General features: G+C 36.5%; 1 protein-coding gene across 1 annotated transcript in view; it reads left to right on the top strand.

The window, feature by feature from the left end:
- Positions 1 to 17,649, top strand: part of Ptprr (protein tyrosine phosphatase receptor type R) — a 264,907-nt gene that overhangs the window by 68,582 nt on the left and 178,676 nt on the right. The gene's annotated exons all lie outside the window — the stretch shown is intronic.

Raw genomic sequence — 17,649 nt, 5'->3', positions numbered from 1 at the left:
AGCAGCTGGTTGTTTTTTGTTTTCTTGTTTGTCATTTTCTCCACTGATTGATTTAGCTTAAAAAGAAAAAGCATTAATTGGTAGCAATGAAAGTTATATGCTTTTATGAGGATAAGCAAATTCATTCTCAGATTTTTTTTAATTCGTTAAATATGGGTTAAAGGGCCAGTTGGAACAATTATCTTTCCCAAATCATTTGATTATGAATAACTTTTCCCATTGTCAACTAAGTACCTTTGTAGACTGATAAACTGATTCATTTATGAAAAAAAAATCAATGGAAATGTCAAAGCATACTTAAAATTAGAATATGAAAACAAAACACCTTTTCTTTTGCTAAAATCATCCACCAGATGTCCCTCTTCTCAAACATGGTGATGTGTTACTACACAGTAAGTGCCTTGTTTTGTTAATGAAATAAACTGGTAATTGGGTCTCTAAAATTCCACAAGACAATTCCACTTCTTATTTTTGGCTTCTATAGAATGATAAAACTTTAGCAGTTAACTCTAAACATTCCCTTCAGACTTGGATTCCCAGTTTACCTTATTTGCCCAGTGGTTATCTGGCCTGCTCTTAAGCACCTCCTTCAATGAGAAAACTGCTCTTTGAAGCAGCAAGTTTATTTCTGACCAACTCTGTCTCTTGGAAATTCTTAATTTGGTCAACAATGTCTCTCTTCCCATCACAAACTGTTCAAATTTCTATCTTGGAAAATTACGTAAGTTAGACCTAATACATTTGTTCCAAATAATGGTCTTCCAAATAACTTAACAGCTAATAAATTCAAATTGTATTTTCTCCTCTCCAGGTTAAACTTTGTTGTGTTCCCAAAGTTCAAAAATTAGTTCATCATTTGGAATGAAGATTATATTGGTAGCAAAGATTATATTGCTTATAAAGATTATATTGTTTATATTTTTATATAAATACAAAACTATAAATAATAATTAAAGTTTTAGGCTAAATTTTTTAAATTAACATATCAAGATGAAGTAGTCATAAATTATATTAAATAAATATTTATTAAATATCTAATTAGTAATTTCAAGTAGGCTATTTAGTTTATTAATTGTGTTTCATTAAATGGACATTACACAGAAATTCATTAGAAAGTTATCTACCCAGATTCAAATCATAATTCTAAGTATCTATCACATATTCTGCCCAATATTTTGGGGAAGCTCTGTAATGGTTTGTATCTTTAATGTTCTCCCCCAAAAGCTCATGTGTTGAAAGTATGGTCAGCAAGATTCAAAAGTGGGGCCCTTAAGCAATGAGTGGATCATGTGGACTCTAAATTTACTACCTGGAGGTAGATCTAGTTGGAGAGAGTAGGCTGTGGTGGGTGGAGATTCCCTGAATGGTTTTGTCTTCTCCCCAGCCTCTCTCTCTCTGCATCCTGGCTGCCATGAGCTGAGAAGCTTTCCTTCACTATGCATCTGGGCCAGGTTATTCTGCCCTGAAACAAATCAACTGAACTGGTTCATAAACTAAACCTCTGACCATGGGCCAAATTAAATCTTTCCTCCACTAAGTTGTTCTTTTCAGGTATTTTGGTCACAGTGACAAAAAGCTGACTAACACAAGCCGTTAGTAATCTAATTATAAATAATTATTTTACATTATTCAGAATCTTTTAAGAGTAACCAAAGAGCATTCAACATACATTTCCTTAAGTTATAAGTCTCTAATCTTATCATTACAATTTAACATTCATTAATCTGCATGTGCACAGATGAACATACAAATACCCAGAGGAATAATAATAAGAGAATGAAATTTGGTCACAGAACTGTGTAATTATTGCAAATGGTGATTACTCAGTGCCAGTACAGCTGTCTACACAGCAAGTCATTATATTTTATTTTTAGTTGTTTGATGGTTGGTTTAGGCCTACACTGAGTCAACATCTGAAATCCAAGTTAATTTTAAAGGCATGTCTCCTATTATATGTCTTATGAATAAATGGGCATTTCTTGTAACTCATTATAATGATGCTTACAACACATTGAGTTTTAAGTAATAATAGATAATGACCATGCTCATAAGAAATAGTTCTCTCTCTAGAATCTCAGGCAAAATATGAAGTGGATACTTCAAAATCAACTGAGTACAAATTATTTTCACTGAAAATCATTATGTTTATGCAAATCAAGAATATGTGATGATTATTTCTAAACTGTTTTTTACAAAAGCTAGAACAAATACTGAAAACTAAAATCTATGTTTTCCAGTTCTGCTGAGTCTTTGCAGAAGCTCTAGGCTCCATCTGGTACTTAGGACCAGTAAGAATTTAATGTTCAAAAATTCTCTCTCTATGTATTAAAGTTTGGGTATTAATATATCCAAAGCCCATTATTAATAAATCCTATTAACTGGCATGTCTTCTTTTTGTGTGGTAGGAATAAGTAAATATCTTTAAATCTGAGTAAAATGAAGCCTGGAAGACAAGAATATGGCTCACCCAGTCATTCCAGAATTTAACCTCATCAAGCAAATTGAATAACCTCATCAACCATATTTTAGGATATAAATTCATAGCCAAACTAACCATATTATAATCTATACTGACTTTTAGCAAGGACAAGTATTAAAGAGTTGGAACCAAATACTTGGATTGTTTGTTATTTGAATATTGCATTGGTAATCAATAATAATGAGCTAACAATGAGTAGCTACTCTAAGTCAAACATTATATGTGTTGCGATTTATCTTCACAACACTCCATTATATAGACACCATCGTTAAAACCAATCTTATAGCTGCATACAGGGCAAGATTTCTTGCCAAAACTTTTGAGCATAACCTCCAATTTCTTATGTCAGGTGTTTGTTTCACAAATCCCTCCTCAAAGGAAGAAAGGTAAGTTTTGGTCATGGGGTTTTACAATACATCAGACACATCAGTAAAGATTCTCGGACCAAAAGCTTACAAAGTGGGATGGATGGAAAAATAATTGAGAATGCATGAGTAATTTAAGTGTAGGAAAATGTTCTGGGACAAACAAAAAGTATTTGAAAAGAGATAGATGCCTCTCTTGAGTCCATTCAAGCTGCTATAACAAAATATACCACACTGGGTAGCTTTTAAATAATGACAATTCATTTCTTTTCTTGGAGGCTGGCAAATACATGATTGAGAGGCCAAAAGATTCTGTGTCTGGTGAAGGCTCACTGTCTGATTCATAGATGACACCTTCTCTCTTCATCCTCATGTGATAGAAAGAGCAACAAGCTTTCCTGGTTATCTTTAAAAAGGGGACTAATCCCATTTCTAAGGACTCGTGACCCAATCACTTCCTAAAGACCCTGTGTTTTAGTCAGCTTTTAATCGCTGTGATGGAAAGACCCAGCAAGAAAAATATAGAGGAAGAAAAGTTTTATTTGGGGTTCATAGTTTCAGAAGTTTTTGGCTGACTCTGTTGCTCTGGGCCTAAGGTAAAGCAGAACATCATGGTGGAAGGCTGTGGCAGGAAGGAGAGACAGAGAGAGAGAGAGAGAGAGAGAGAGAGAGAGAGAAAGAGAGAGAGAGAGAGAGAGATGCCAGGGACAAAATATAAACCCAAAAGCACACCACCCAGTGGCCTACTTCTTCCAGTCATATCCTACGTGCTTACAGTTACCATTTAGTTAATCCATCCTAGGAAATTAATCTACTGATTAGGTTCCAATTTCCATGATTTAATCATTTCACCTCTGAACATTCTTGTAGTGTCTCACAATGAGCTTTTGATGAGCATCTCATATCTTAACCACAACAATAGGTTAGAGAGCTTCTGTGACTGTATGATGTTCATATTGTCATCTTAAATGTTCATGTGAAGATCCAGAGTCCTAGAACACAGCAAATGCTTAATAAATATAAGCCATTCAGATTTCATGAGGAAATTAAATATTTTCAAATATCTTATTTTCATAAAGAGTTTTGTAGTATGTTTAGCTTGCAATCTAGATTTCTGGGATAAGAAGAACCATAATCAAAGAGTGAGTACAGAAGTAAATGACTAGTTCATTCCTTCTTTTCATTAATATATTCAATAAACACATATGTTTCTAATGATACTCTTTGCCAGCTTCCATTCTGAGCTTAACAAAGTCAATTATACACAGACAGACAAAAAAAAGTGATCACATTTTTGTAAACGTATTTTTTTGTTTTTCATTCTGTGGAATGAATTACAAAAAAAAAATATCTTGTAAAATTAAATTAGACTGGAGTGAGATAGCCACAAGTCACTTTAACTCCTGGAATAAAATACTTTTCCAAACTCGATCAGAATAAGTTTCTTCAGATATTTAAGTAGGGTAATTATCACTAGCTCTTCAAATTAAATGTTCTGAAGGAGCAATGAAATTATGAGGCAGAAGAACTAGAAGATCTCAGATAAAATAGTTTTAAATGTCATTCTGTGGTAAACTAAAATGGTCCCCCAAAAGATAAATTTCTGGAATCTGTGAATGTTATTTGGAAAAAAAGGGTATTTTGAAGATGTAAGAATCTTGAAATAGCGGATAAGGCTAGACTGTCATGGTAGGCCCTCAATCCAGTGACAGGTATCCTTTCAAGAGAAAGGCAGAGGTAGATTTAATACTGACAGAGAAGGAAGCAATGTGACCATAGGGGCAAAGACTGGAGTGATACAACCACAAGTCAAGGAATGCCAACAGCCACCAGTAGAAGGAAAAGACAAAGAAAGAATTCTCTAAGGGGCTTTTGGAGTGACAGGAGATCTGCAAAAAACTTGATTTCAGATTTCTGGTGTCCAAAACCATGTGACAGTAAGTTTTGTTTCCATCACCACCGATTTTGTGGTAATTTATTATAGTAGCCACAGGAAACTAAAATACATACCATAAATAAATTTCATAAGCATTGGCTGCTAATCCCTATAGTGGAAACCAACTAAGATTACATCTGGGACAAAAGAACAGTATTTGAACAATTCAATAAGTTTATAGCTCTGATTGTGTTCATTATCATTTGTTGTGTTGCTTATAAGATAGCTTTCTAAGGCCTTTAAAGAGAAAAGGTAGCTATAAATTCATTCAGGAAAATATTAACATAATAACTATTCAGAAAAAATTTTCTTGTAAAATTAAATTGCAAGTTACGGGACCTGAGTGCTAGTATTATATTTTAAAAATTTGGCAGTGCTAATACAGCACCCTAAGGATGTTAACAGGAAAGCTTATCCACCAAATGTTAGTAATTATGAAATAATTATTTCATAATTACTGTATGACCATATATATATATATATATATATATATATATATATATATACATATACACACACATATATATAAACTCATTATTAAAATATTAATTGGGTTTTGAATTTATACTGAAACCTAATGTTGCAAACAATTAAATGAACAAATTTTTTCTATACCAGAAATTTTTAATTTAAGAAGTTGCCTTTAATTTCATTCAGTTTAAATAAAACATGTGAAACATGTTGAATATTTTAAAATATTATTCTATTATGTAAAACCATATTTCATCTTGATTTTCATCATTACATTATTTTAATAGGTTTTCAATTCCTATGGCAAAAGTTGTCTAAGTTTACAATGTTAAATATCATATTATGCAATTATGCTTTCAGCTATTTCCTATGGGACTGGTAGTTGGAGCAGGGAGAGAAGCTTTAAAACTTAAGTTATAGAGAAACTAATCATTTCTGGAAGATAAACCAAGTCGGAGTTGAGAGAACAAGCTGAGGAGTGAGAGATATCCAGATATGCAAATGAAGACCAAAAAATGTAAACATTATACAGTTCCTCTATAGGAAATTGAATTACCCACGCCATATTAATAAATCTGAAATCAGATCTTCTCACTTAGCATATTAAGAAAATTTATTTTAGTTGCCTGTTGATTGACAGGAGGATCTAGATAAGGCTGGCTGCAGCTATTTATGTGTTGTGGGAATTGTTTTGTTTTGGTAGAAAGAAGTCTGATTCCAGCAATGCTATAAGCTGAAATGAAATTTTCACTGATCAGCTCTTCTGGGTCAGAGAAAAGGTTCAGTGCAAGAATTTCTCTAGAACCAACCAAAGAAGGTTTATTTAGACAATATAAAAGAACCTGATTATGAGTTCTGTTTAAGAAAACAAAGCTGAAAAATTGTGGTATAAAGGTGTATTAAGAATTGTAATGGGGGCTGGGGATGTGGCTCAAGCAGTAGCGCACTCGCCCGGCATGCGAGAGTTGCTCGGTCAGATCCTCAGCACCACATACAAATAAAATGTTGTGTCCGCCACAAACTAGAAAATAAATATTAAAAAATTCTTTCCCTCTCTCTCTCTTTCTCTCTCTTAAAAAAAAAAGAATTGTAATGCAAAAAAATTATGAATGTAATTCACTCCATTATGTGTCATGTATATAAGAAAAAAAAAAAACTTGAAACAGGAAGCTTTCTGACCATATTGATTGTGTTGGTCACAGACGGTGACTTCCTAGTGTTCGTAAAGAACCAACCCCTGTTCTGAAAGTTTTGGTGGGAGACATTCTTCTGGAATTCCCTTAATCTTAACTTCTTGCTACACCGTACAAAGTATGGAGGCACTCAAATGGAGATGCAAGGACAATTGCTACTCCTCCACCCAGACCCCAGACCATCGGAGAGGGCAAAGAATTTATAGAAGGTGCTTCCCATGGTCTTCAGAGATGATTCATCTTAACTCCTCCATGTGCTTTCATCTCAGTCATTCAGTCACCTAAATGTCTATTCTATGCTGGGAAAGATTGAGTGAAAGAAGCAGTCTAGCTGGACTGAGAGACCCAATATACCTAACTCAAAAGTGGCAGTGGTAGGAATAATAATGCTCCTCCCAAAGATGTCCATGTCCTAATTCCTGAAACCTTGGAATATGTTACTTTACATGGAAAAGGGGAAATAAGGTTGGAGACGGAATTAAAGTTGCTTCTTGGAGGACTCTGAGATGAGATTGTGCTGGATTTCTGAACCCAGTGTATTTACAGGGGACCTTAAGAATGGAGAAGACAACCAGGAACGACTTAGCACACCATTTTTGACTTTGAAGATGGGGGAGGGAGGTGGCACAAAACAAGGAACACCATAACCTGAAAAAGCTGAATAGACGAATAAGCAGATTCTCCCCCAAAACCTACAGAAAAGATTGATTTTAGTCTGGTGAAACTCATGTTAGACTTCTGAAACTCATGTTAGACTTCTGAACTATAGAATTCTAAGACAACTTTGTATTAATTAAGCTAATACATTTGAGTTAATTTGTTTTGGCAATGACAGATGATTAATACAGAGGAATTCAGAAAAGAACACAGAAACAGAATTGGAATTAATTAATGCTTTAAAAATCCAAAACCATTGTCACATGCATGGGAAATCACTGCAGCTGACGAGATGATATTAATATTACAGCACAGCAGAGGCATTTTGGTGAACTAGCAGGGCTTATACCTGTACCATGGTTTAGACTTAGCTTAAGTGTGTTTCCCAAGGTGTCATGTGTTTACATTTATTTCCCACTGTGAGGTAATAAGAATGTGGAAACATAATCTGACAACGGTGTTTGGAAGTAAGGGCTTTAGAATTATGATAAGTTTAGAATTAAGATAATTTAGGTTTAGGTTTAGAGAAAGTCATTAGGTTGGAGCCCAATGTGTTGAATACTAGTGGATTTATAAGAAGAAAGAGGAAGACCAGAGAAGGCACACATGGGTACATTTGTATTTTCTCTCTCTCTCTCTCTCTCTCTCTCTCTCTCTCTCTCTCTCTCTCGTGCCTTGTTGATGCCCTGCACTGCCTCAGGACACTGCCAGTGAGAAGCTATCACCAGATACTGCCACTCAGGTAATTCATTATCAAAATGAGAAAGATTAATCTGCTACTAAGAAAGCAATGTTAAACAGAAATAAGAGTACCCACCAGTATCTCTGCTCTACAGGAGGAGAGAAGCCATGCTCTAGAGCTAGCTCTCATGTAAGCACAATCAGGGTGCCACAAAAGGGTGAGCCTGGACCATATTATAGCCAGGTTCTATGGTATCTGTTGTTATTTAAAATTGTTTATAGAAATTATTTATATAACTTCACAGTTACAGTATATGTGACAATTTCAGAACATGTTGAAGTTGCATATTTCCAGGATTTTTCTCTTTTTAAGTAATTTAAGTCATCTGATTTGTGGTAATACTGTTCAAACCATCAATGATATGTTGAACACCTTTAAGACACATGTATACAGAGAGAGAGAGAGAGAGAGAGAGAGAGAGAGAGAGAGAGAGAGAATAAATTACTTCACTGCCTTTACTTCCTTTTCTCATAAAACACTGACCTGGTAGGCAGACCTAATGGGCAGGGTAGGTCTGATCCATACATTTATCAATGTCTTTCTTGTTACTCTGCCATACTTTAGAGGATGACCCTCATCCACATGGCTCAGCCTCTTGATGCTCTATTCTAGGTCACAGGTAAGGAAAAAAAGTAGAGGGTAAACAACTTTTGCCTAAGGGTGTGAAAGAAATGTATGCAATTGACACCTGATTAGCCAGGATTTAGCTACCTGCCACACCAAGCTGCCAGAGAGGCAGGGAAATGTAATTTACAGATAGGTGGCCATATATTCAGCCAACACCTGGAAGACTCTCTTAGGTAAGAGAAAACAGAGAAACTGGATGCAGAGAATAAGTAGCAATCTCTGTTCAGACAGCCAGAATAATCTCCACCAGTCAAATGAGATTCACCCCAGGAATATGTCTGGATATGTTTGGATCCTGCTATCATTTGCCTGATGCTGATTCACTTCTGGCTTTCTGCTTGCTTTTCCTGCATTCCCTGTGTGCCTGTGTTTGCCCACGGTAGATTCATTTTCCTTTGTCACCTGTCATAGTCTTTTTCCTTTACTGTGTTCCTGTGAGATCATTTTGATTTCTGTTTGCCTGCCTCTGCCATATTCTGTATTTAAGTGGTCACCTCCCAACCAACCAAATTGCCCAGAATTTCAAATAGTTCAGGTTTTTATCTTCTGTTACCAAATAGTCTCCACCAATAACCTGTGACATAAATCATCTTCATGCTGACAATATTCAAGAGCTTCAGTCTTTTTCCAAAATGTATTAGGAAAGGATGAGATCTGCAGATGCTGTTTTCGTGTTATTGACCTATAGACCAGATAAAGCTTACGCTAAATATCCAGTGTTCCTACTTAAACAAATTGGATTGCTTTGGGACCAAATCCATGTTAGGTAGTCAATCTGCAACCTCACTTATGGAAACACATCAATCTTAATATAGTGATGTGAGTGAACTTCTGAGGCTACACCTTTAATGGGTTACGTATCCTTGATATTTTTAAGATGTTTTGTTGGCATGTTGAAAATTTTCCTTTGTAAAGGAAAGTTGAGAAAATGAGGTCCAGCCTCCAGAATCAAGAAAAGAAGAGTCATTTTCAGGTCAATAGATTTTTTTATAATGATCCAAAAATGTAATATATAAATTGAGTTCATAGTGGGGAAATGAGAGTATTCTACCTGATTGAGGAATATTTATTTCCTGTCAAACTAGGTGATTAGTGCTTATAAAGGCAGCCAAATGGCCTCAGTAGCATAAAATATCAGAAATAAAAGAATGCTTCAAGATTATATAGCTCAATATCTTTCTTTTTTTCCTGATTAAAGGCCACATCTGGGGAAATGAGGGAGTTTTCAGTTGGGGAAGCCGAAATTACAACCAAATATGGATGCTTAATGCAGTATACAATAACTTGGATTTTAAAAGACCTACATTTATACCCACATTTCCTTTTATCACTTTCTGTCTCTTACTCCCCATTGTATTCTGGCTCCATTACTCCCATCAGATTTGGTATTCAGAATATCATTCTTTATACTTAATATACTTTAAATATATTTTGGAGTATACTGGGGATTGAACCCAGGGGCACTTTACCACTGAGCCACATCCCCAGACTTTTTTATTTTTCATGTTGAGACAGGGTCTCACTAAGTTGCTGAGGGCCTTTCTAAGTTGCTGAAGCTGACCTTGAAATTGTGATCCTCTGGTTTCAGCCTCACAAGTCACTAGGATTATGGGCATGTGCCACTGTGCCTGTCATATGCCTTAAATATTTTAAAATAAAAATATTTTTGTATAAGATTTTTCTTTAGAGAATTTATAGCCCAGTGAGCACATATATCTTATGTATATATATCTATAAATTAGCAACATGAATGTTAAAATACAGGTTCATTATTCATTTAATTAAATATTAATCAAACACCTACTATGGTGGAAATCAAATTGGTATATAAAAGAAGCACATTCACTAAATAAAACTGTACTATGAACACATAACTGGGAATCATAGTCTGAGAGGTAGAGAAAAGTTTCCCTAATAAAATAACAGCTAGGCAGACAAAGAATGTGAATGAGAATGAGAGTGCAGAGAGATTTTAAGAGGGAACCACCTGTACCAAGGCCCTGAAGCAGCATCGAGGAACATGCACTTTCAAAGTTAGTGTAGTTGAACAGAGTGATCATAATGAAAGAAAGACAACTGAGGAGACTGGAGGACGGGAAGGGGTGAGATCACATGGGATTTTGTTGATCATACTAAGGCCTTGAATCTTATTCCAAAATGATTTTATGGTGATGTTTGTTGATATTTCCTATTTCTTCAAAACTTTTATAAAATTGTCTAAACCTTTCAGATAAGGTAATGAAGATCTCATAGGTGTTGCATTTGAGTTGAAATTTAAAGAAGTGGGGTGTTTCCTAGCAAGCAGATGTAGTGAGGTCACACCAGTCAGAGAAAAAATTTAAAAATGCAGCCTGAGATACTATCATTAGAAGTGTTCCCAATTCATGAGCAGAAAGAAACAAGAAATGAACTTGGTCTGATAGACAGGGACCAACTCATATATGCCACTCAAGAGTGTCTGGATTGTATCTTGTAGGTGATGAGATACCACTGAGGTCATTTGAACAAGGAAGTGATAGGATCATACTCAAGCATCAGCAGAGTCATTCTGGAGCAAGGTGGAACACAGGTTGGAGAGAGAGAGACTAATGCTTAAAGCACTTCAATAGGAGAGAGAAGATAGTGGCTAGAAATTTGGGAGCAATGGTGGAAAGAGAAAAGGGGGGCAGGTATAGGGAGACCTTTGTAAACAGAAGTTTATTAACCTGAGTGATCCCCTCTGCAAAACTGTCAGCTAACTGGAAGTCCATTGGGTTGCTGTTTTAATGAAATCACTTATTGGAGAGAATGAAATAAACATAAAAATACTTGGGCCTAATTTTTGGTTCCCATCAACTGATCCACTTACATCTGTAATGGAATGCCAATTTTATTAAAGTAGATATTCATCAGGACACTTCTGGAAGAAAATTTGAAGAAGAAAAAAACAAAAGTTAAGGTCTTAGTTTTCTAGCCTGAAGGCTAGAAGAGTTTATCTGGTTCCTAGAGGCACTCTATTGGAGACATATATGTCCTCTACCAATTGCTTTTACCACATGCTCAAAACATTATAATCACTTTTCAATCAGTGTTTAGTGACTAGACAAGGAAATTGACTGGCAGTGCGATGACAGGGCTTCATGGTATTGAATACTCACCTGCCACTTTTCTCTGTTCTTTGTAGATATTCAGTCAGTCCCTCTCTGCTTGGTCACTGTAAGTTATTAGATGGAAAGAAAGGACTCAGGAGTATATCTGAAAGTATCAAAATCCTGCTATAATCCTAACCAGGACCTATCATAAATAATACAAATGTTATACTATAGATGAATACAATCACTGAGCAGTAATTACAATAAACATTACTTATATGTAAACAATAGCCTGACCTTTCAAACATCAATTTATAATATACAATGGGCATTTAGATATATATCATCTATTTTTTATTCATATATGACAGTGGAATGCATTACAATTCAAATTACATATATAGAGCACAATTTTTCATATCTCTGGTTGTATACACAGTATATTCACACCGATTTATGTCTTCATACATGTACTTTGTATAATAATGATCAGCACATTCCACCATCATTAATAACCCCATACCCCTTCCCTACCCCTCCCACCCCTCTGCCCTATCTAGAGTTCATCTATTCCTCCATGCTCCCTCTCTCCCTATCACACTATTAATCACCCTCCTTACATCCAAGAAAACATTCAGCATTTGGTTTTTGGGGATTGGCTAACTTCACTTAGCATTATTGTCTATTTTAATCATAAAACAATACTGAAAAGTAGTCAGGAACCAAGGGTACTTTCTTAATTCTTCTGAACTCTTCTTTGTTACAATGACCTTGCATCTGATAAATTTGTAAGAAGTGCTTACACTTATTTAATCTCACAGTGTTAAGGGAGTTTTAAAGGAATTGTTATCATGCCATTTTACGAGCAAATCCACCTTGGGGAATTAAATGTCTTCCTTAAGGACACACAGTGGTATAAGAAAGGACAAGTATTGAAGTCGAGACCTTGCCAGCCAATGGTCTTCTCACTAAGTCATCCCTGCAACTAATTGTAGACACATTTCTTGAGTGTAATGTAACTTTGAGCATCAATTACTTACAACAAGAGGTGCTAGAAATATATTTTTTTTCCAGGAAGGCAAATGATGACTTGTATAATGTCAAACACTATATGGAATAACATTGTGACTTCCCTCCTTTTTGAGGAAATATCATGCAAACAGAAGGGAGAGGTAGAGGAAGGAAATGGAAAGGAGAAGGGGAAGACCTGGGGAAGTACTGAGGAATGAAGTATACCAAATTAGCTATGTTCATGTATGAATATACCACAATGAATTATATATATGCATAGAGAGAGCACAATTTTTTATATCTCTGGTTGTATACACAGTATATTCCAACTCTTGTCTTCATACATGTACTTTGTATAATAATGATCATCACATTCCACCATCATTAATAAGCCCATGCCCCCTCCCTACCCCTCAAACCCCTCTGCCCTATCTAGAGTTCATCTATTCCTCCATGCTCCCTCTCTCCCTATCACACTATGAATCAGCCTCCTTATATCTATCTATGTTTATTGTGGGATGTGCAGTGGCAGATGGCTATATATATATATATATATATATATATATGGAGATCAATAGAGCAGAGGAAGCAATTTAGGGGGAGGGAGAGGAGAGGAGGGAAGGAAAGGTACTGGGGAATTAGATTGATCAAATTATGTTATGTCCATGTAGAAATATGACAGTGAATCCCCCTATTATGTATAATTATAATGTACTAGTAAAAAATTCTTTTGAAAGAATTATCTTCAAGAAAAAAAATATATATATATATATATATATTCTATTGGCATCTTGGGTGCCTACTATGTCCTAAGCATCATTCCAGCCATGGAAGAAACAGCAGTTAATAAAAGAAAGGAGCTGGGCATGGTGGCACCTGCCTGTAATCCCAGTGGCTCCAGAGGCTGAGACAGGAAGATGGTGAATTCAATCAAGCCAGCCACAACAACAACGAGGGGCTAAGCAACTTAGTGAGACCCTGTCTCTAAATAAAATACAAAATAGGGCTGGGGATGTGGCTCAATAGTCAAGTGCCCCTGAGTTCAATCTCTGGTTCCAAAAATAAATAAATAGATAGATAGATAGATAAATGGAAAAACCTGCCTTGGTTGATTTACAGTCTCATCACTTAAACTCTAGTGGTTTGAATAACACCAGCAGTTTCTCCACTAGGTGCTAACACCAAACTAATTTGAGAAAATGAACTAATTTTGCATTTTGCACTAACCATGGGTTCGATCCACCTGAAAGATTGCATAGAGGCAATCTCCTATATAGAAACTTTAAGTTAGGTGGCCCAGGAAACTTGTGTGATGTGCAGTGGCAGATGGCTCAGAACGTTGTCATTCGATGTGATTTTTTGCTGCACAAATATACAAGCTTGTCATCATGAACATGAAACAAAAGCCCACATCCCTGTAAAAAAAATGAAAAATTAAATACAAACAAAATGTGAATGAGTTTGTCTCTAGATATGAGCTTCAAAAATTCTGTATGCTTACCATATTCTAAAGGCAACCAAGGGGCTCTGGAATACCAGAGTCCTGCAGTAATAGCAAGGGCAGCTGTTATCCACGCAAAAGGTGAAGTTTCCATTTCCCTTCTGCACTATGTGTCCATGTAGACTCTAAAGTCAATAACTGCCTGAATATCTAGGAAGCCTGCTGATAGGGTAAAAAATCATTGTATGCCCTTTCTCAGGTGTGATAAAATGCCTAGCTACGGTTGCTTTTGAAGAAGAATTGCATGGGAGGTAATGAGCAACCCCAGTAAAACTTGAAGTTCTTTATTGTATTCAATCTGTGCCACCTAGGGACTTTTCAGAGGCTCTATAGATGTCACACTGACTTCCTTCAGGAGTCTTTCATTGGACTGCTACATGCAAGGTGAGCCTGCCACTTGTCAGCTTAGATACCCAAACCATTTGCAACCTGTAGGCAGGGGGAAGAACTTTTTTTACCCACCCAGTGAGGCTTATAGTGGCACTTAAGTCTCTTGGGGTACACAGTGGTGGAAATAAAAGCAATATGCTTCACTAATCCCTAGGTCATCACACTCTGGTTCTCCACCTTAAATTGTTGCTCTCCAACCCCTGTCCCCAGGCTATCCTGTCTTGCCATCCATTCTCATAACTATAGCATCATCTTTATACTGTTGTCTCCCAAGAATTTGTTTCCAGCCCATCTGGATGTCTCATAAGCACAAGACTGGTCAGAAACTGAAATTATCACCTCCACTTCCCCCATCCACTAGCCCACCCTACCTGATTCTATTTCCAGTCTCATGGGCCACTGCAGTCTCATAGCACTTACTTTTCCTATCTAGAAATCTGAGTGACAACCCCTTCCTCTTCACTACACACTGGATCCATTGCCACATCCTACTTACTCTCCTCCTACTTTGCTCTTTTATCTAGCTCCCTTCTACATCCCTGCCTATGTTGGGTCCTCAAGATGTCTCCCAGAACTGTTGCAGTATCCTACTGATTCCTGTTCCAGCCCAAGTTTTTCTCTCTTTGACCCATCTTACTCACCACTCTAATATAAATGTGAATCTAACAATGTCATGTTACTCCTTAGATCCTGAAGTGGAATCTCAACACCTATAGGTAGAGACCAAGTGACTTTCCAGTCCCATTTCTTATTGCCCTTCTTGTACATTCTCTACCCCATCATACTCAATGACTTGTATTTCTCCACAGGCGACATATTTTCTCAGGTTCCCTCTGCTTGCAATATCCTTTCTCAATAATATTTTATAATATGAGATAACATTTTTAAATCAGAGGATTGCACATTTTAAAAATATAAAATTTGAATTTCTCTTGAAAAACCAGAGCTAGCAACTTAACAACTGCATTTTTACACAACAACACGTGGCCAGAGCTTCAGGGAAGTCAGCTCCAGCTCCTATGGACAGAAGCCTGACTCTCCATTTCCTCCACTTTCAAGTCCTGCTTATTGTACTCATTCAGGTTACTTATTACTTACGTGATTATAAAAAGAGGGTTTATTAGATCAGATTACAGGACCATAAACTGCATAGTTCCACAATGACAAGTCTTCACACTGAAGAGCTGGAAGACCCAGTAGCTGCTCAGTCCAAAAAGCTGGAACCTTAGAAGAAGAGGAACCAATAAGACAGCCCTAGTCCAGAACTGAAAACTCCCTGGAGAACCACTGATCAGAGTCTGTTTTGGAAGAGTGAAGGGCTGGAGTTCAATATCCTCAGGCACTCACAACAGCAACCCAAGCACCACCAAAGAAAAATGGCATCTCCTCTGTGATTCATCTAGGGCCCTGTCAAAGTCCCCAGACTTCAAGTACCATTGGGTCTGCTGGACCATATGACACAAGTGGAACAGCAGCCTGCACAGCAGCCTGATCCTGTTGAAGAGTCTTCTACTATTCTGGGCTCCACTCAAAACCAGCAGCCTTTTGAGTCCCTTGGTAGATGGGTGAGAATAACACACCCAAGGGAAGAGTATGCTGCCTCCAAAATCCAAACAGGCCCACCAGGCACTGTGCTTCTTTCTTGTTTGTAGGAGAAACCAGATTCAACAATTTATCCTTTACTTTAGTTAGAAGATGTATCTTGGCAGCCCCACATCACTGATCTCTTAGAAGTTTACTGAAGTAGAAAGCACTTGAATTTTAGTGGAATTTGTTTCCCATCCCCTGAGACTCAGATGCTCACCACTATGGTCCAGTCAATATAATGTGATCAATGTAATGGACCATTGTGAAACCTTGTGGAGGAGAAAGGTGAGAGAGATCTATGCAAGCTAAGTTATGAGAGAGCTGATATACCCTGAGGTAGGATAGTGAAGGTGAATTGCTGGTCTTGCCAGCTAAAAGCAAATGGCTTCTGATGGGCCTTACATAAAGATATGAAGGGAAAAAAATGCTGGATCAATAGCTGCGTATCAGGTACCTAGGAGATGTGTTAATCTATTCAAACAAAAACCCTATCTGGTACAGCAACTGCAATTGGAGTCACCACCTGATTAAGCTTATAATAATCAACTGTTATTCTCCAAGAATCATTCATCTTCTTCTCAGGTCAAATAGGAGAGTTAAATGGGGATGTGGTGGTAACCACCACCCCTATATCTTTCAAGTCCCTGATGGTGGCACTAATCTCAGCAGTCCCTCCAGGGATGTGATATTGCTTTTGATTTACTATTTTCACATGTAAGAAGCAACTTTAATGTCTTCCATTTGGACTTTCCCACAATGATAGCCCCATTTCACAGGATAGGGAATCAATGTTGGAGTTCTGCCCAGTGCTAATTATATATATAATTATATATATATATATATATATATATATATATAATTTTATATATATATATAATTTTATATATATATATAATTTTATATATATATATATATAATTTTATATATATATATAATTTTATATATATATATATATAATTTTATATATATATATAATTTTATATATATATATATATATAATTTTATATATGGGATTGGGGAAATAATCACAGGATGAGTTCAAGAACCCATGGACCTACTATATGTATTACCTTGGCCAAAACTTCATTGATCACTTCTTTTCCATAAGCCCCAACTTTGACTTGGGCAGGGAGGTGGGGAGGACAGTGGTGTTTTGGATCTCCCAGAATCAATGTCAATTCAAAGCCAGTGTCTAGTAGTCTCTGAAAGTTCTGATCATTGTGTTTTCCCCAATGCATAGTTATTCTGGTAAAAGGTTTTAGGTCCCTTTAGGGAAAGATGGAGGAAAGATTAACAGTAAAGCTTTTTGGTACTACACCAGTGTCCTTCCTCAGCGGGGCCTGGGCTCCCTTCATTCAAGGAGTTCTGCATCTGTAAACTGGCTCAAGTCTGGGAATCAGTTGAGGGGTCATTATTCTCTGCTGTTGTGATTTAAGACAGACTTTTGTACATTTGCCCTGGAATTTTTCTTGCTTATATAAATAGAGTAAGAATTTGGTGGGTTTCCCATCTTTTTGACTTCTGGGAACACCATGATTGATTAGCCAATGCCACAGATGTACAAGAGTCAGAACATTCTGTTCATTGCTTCTCCTTTGCTACCCATTATGGTAAATATG

This window comes from Marmota monax, unplaced genomic scaffold, assembly GCF_021218885.2.
Source record: "Marmota monax isolate L192 unplaced genomic scaffold, Marmota_monax_Labrador192_F-V1.1 WCK01_AAM20220418_F8-fsc00056, whole genome shotgun sequence".
Taxonomy (NCBI): domain Eukaryota; kingdom Metazoa; phylum Chordata; class Mammalia; order Rodentia; family Sciuridae; genus Marmota; species Marmota monax.
The sequence above is the reverse complement of the archived record's forward strand: the minus strand, read 5'-3'. Positions and strand labels throughout refer to the sequence as shown.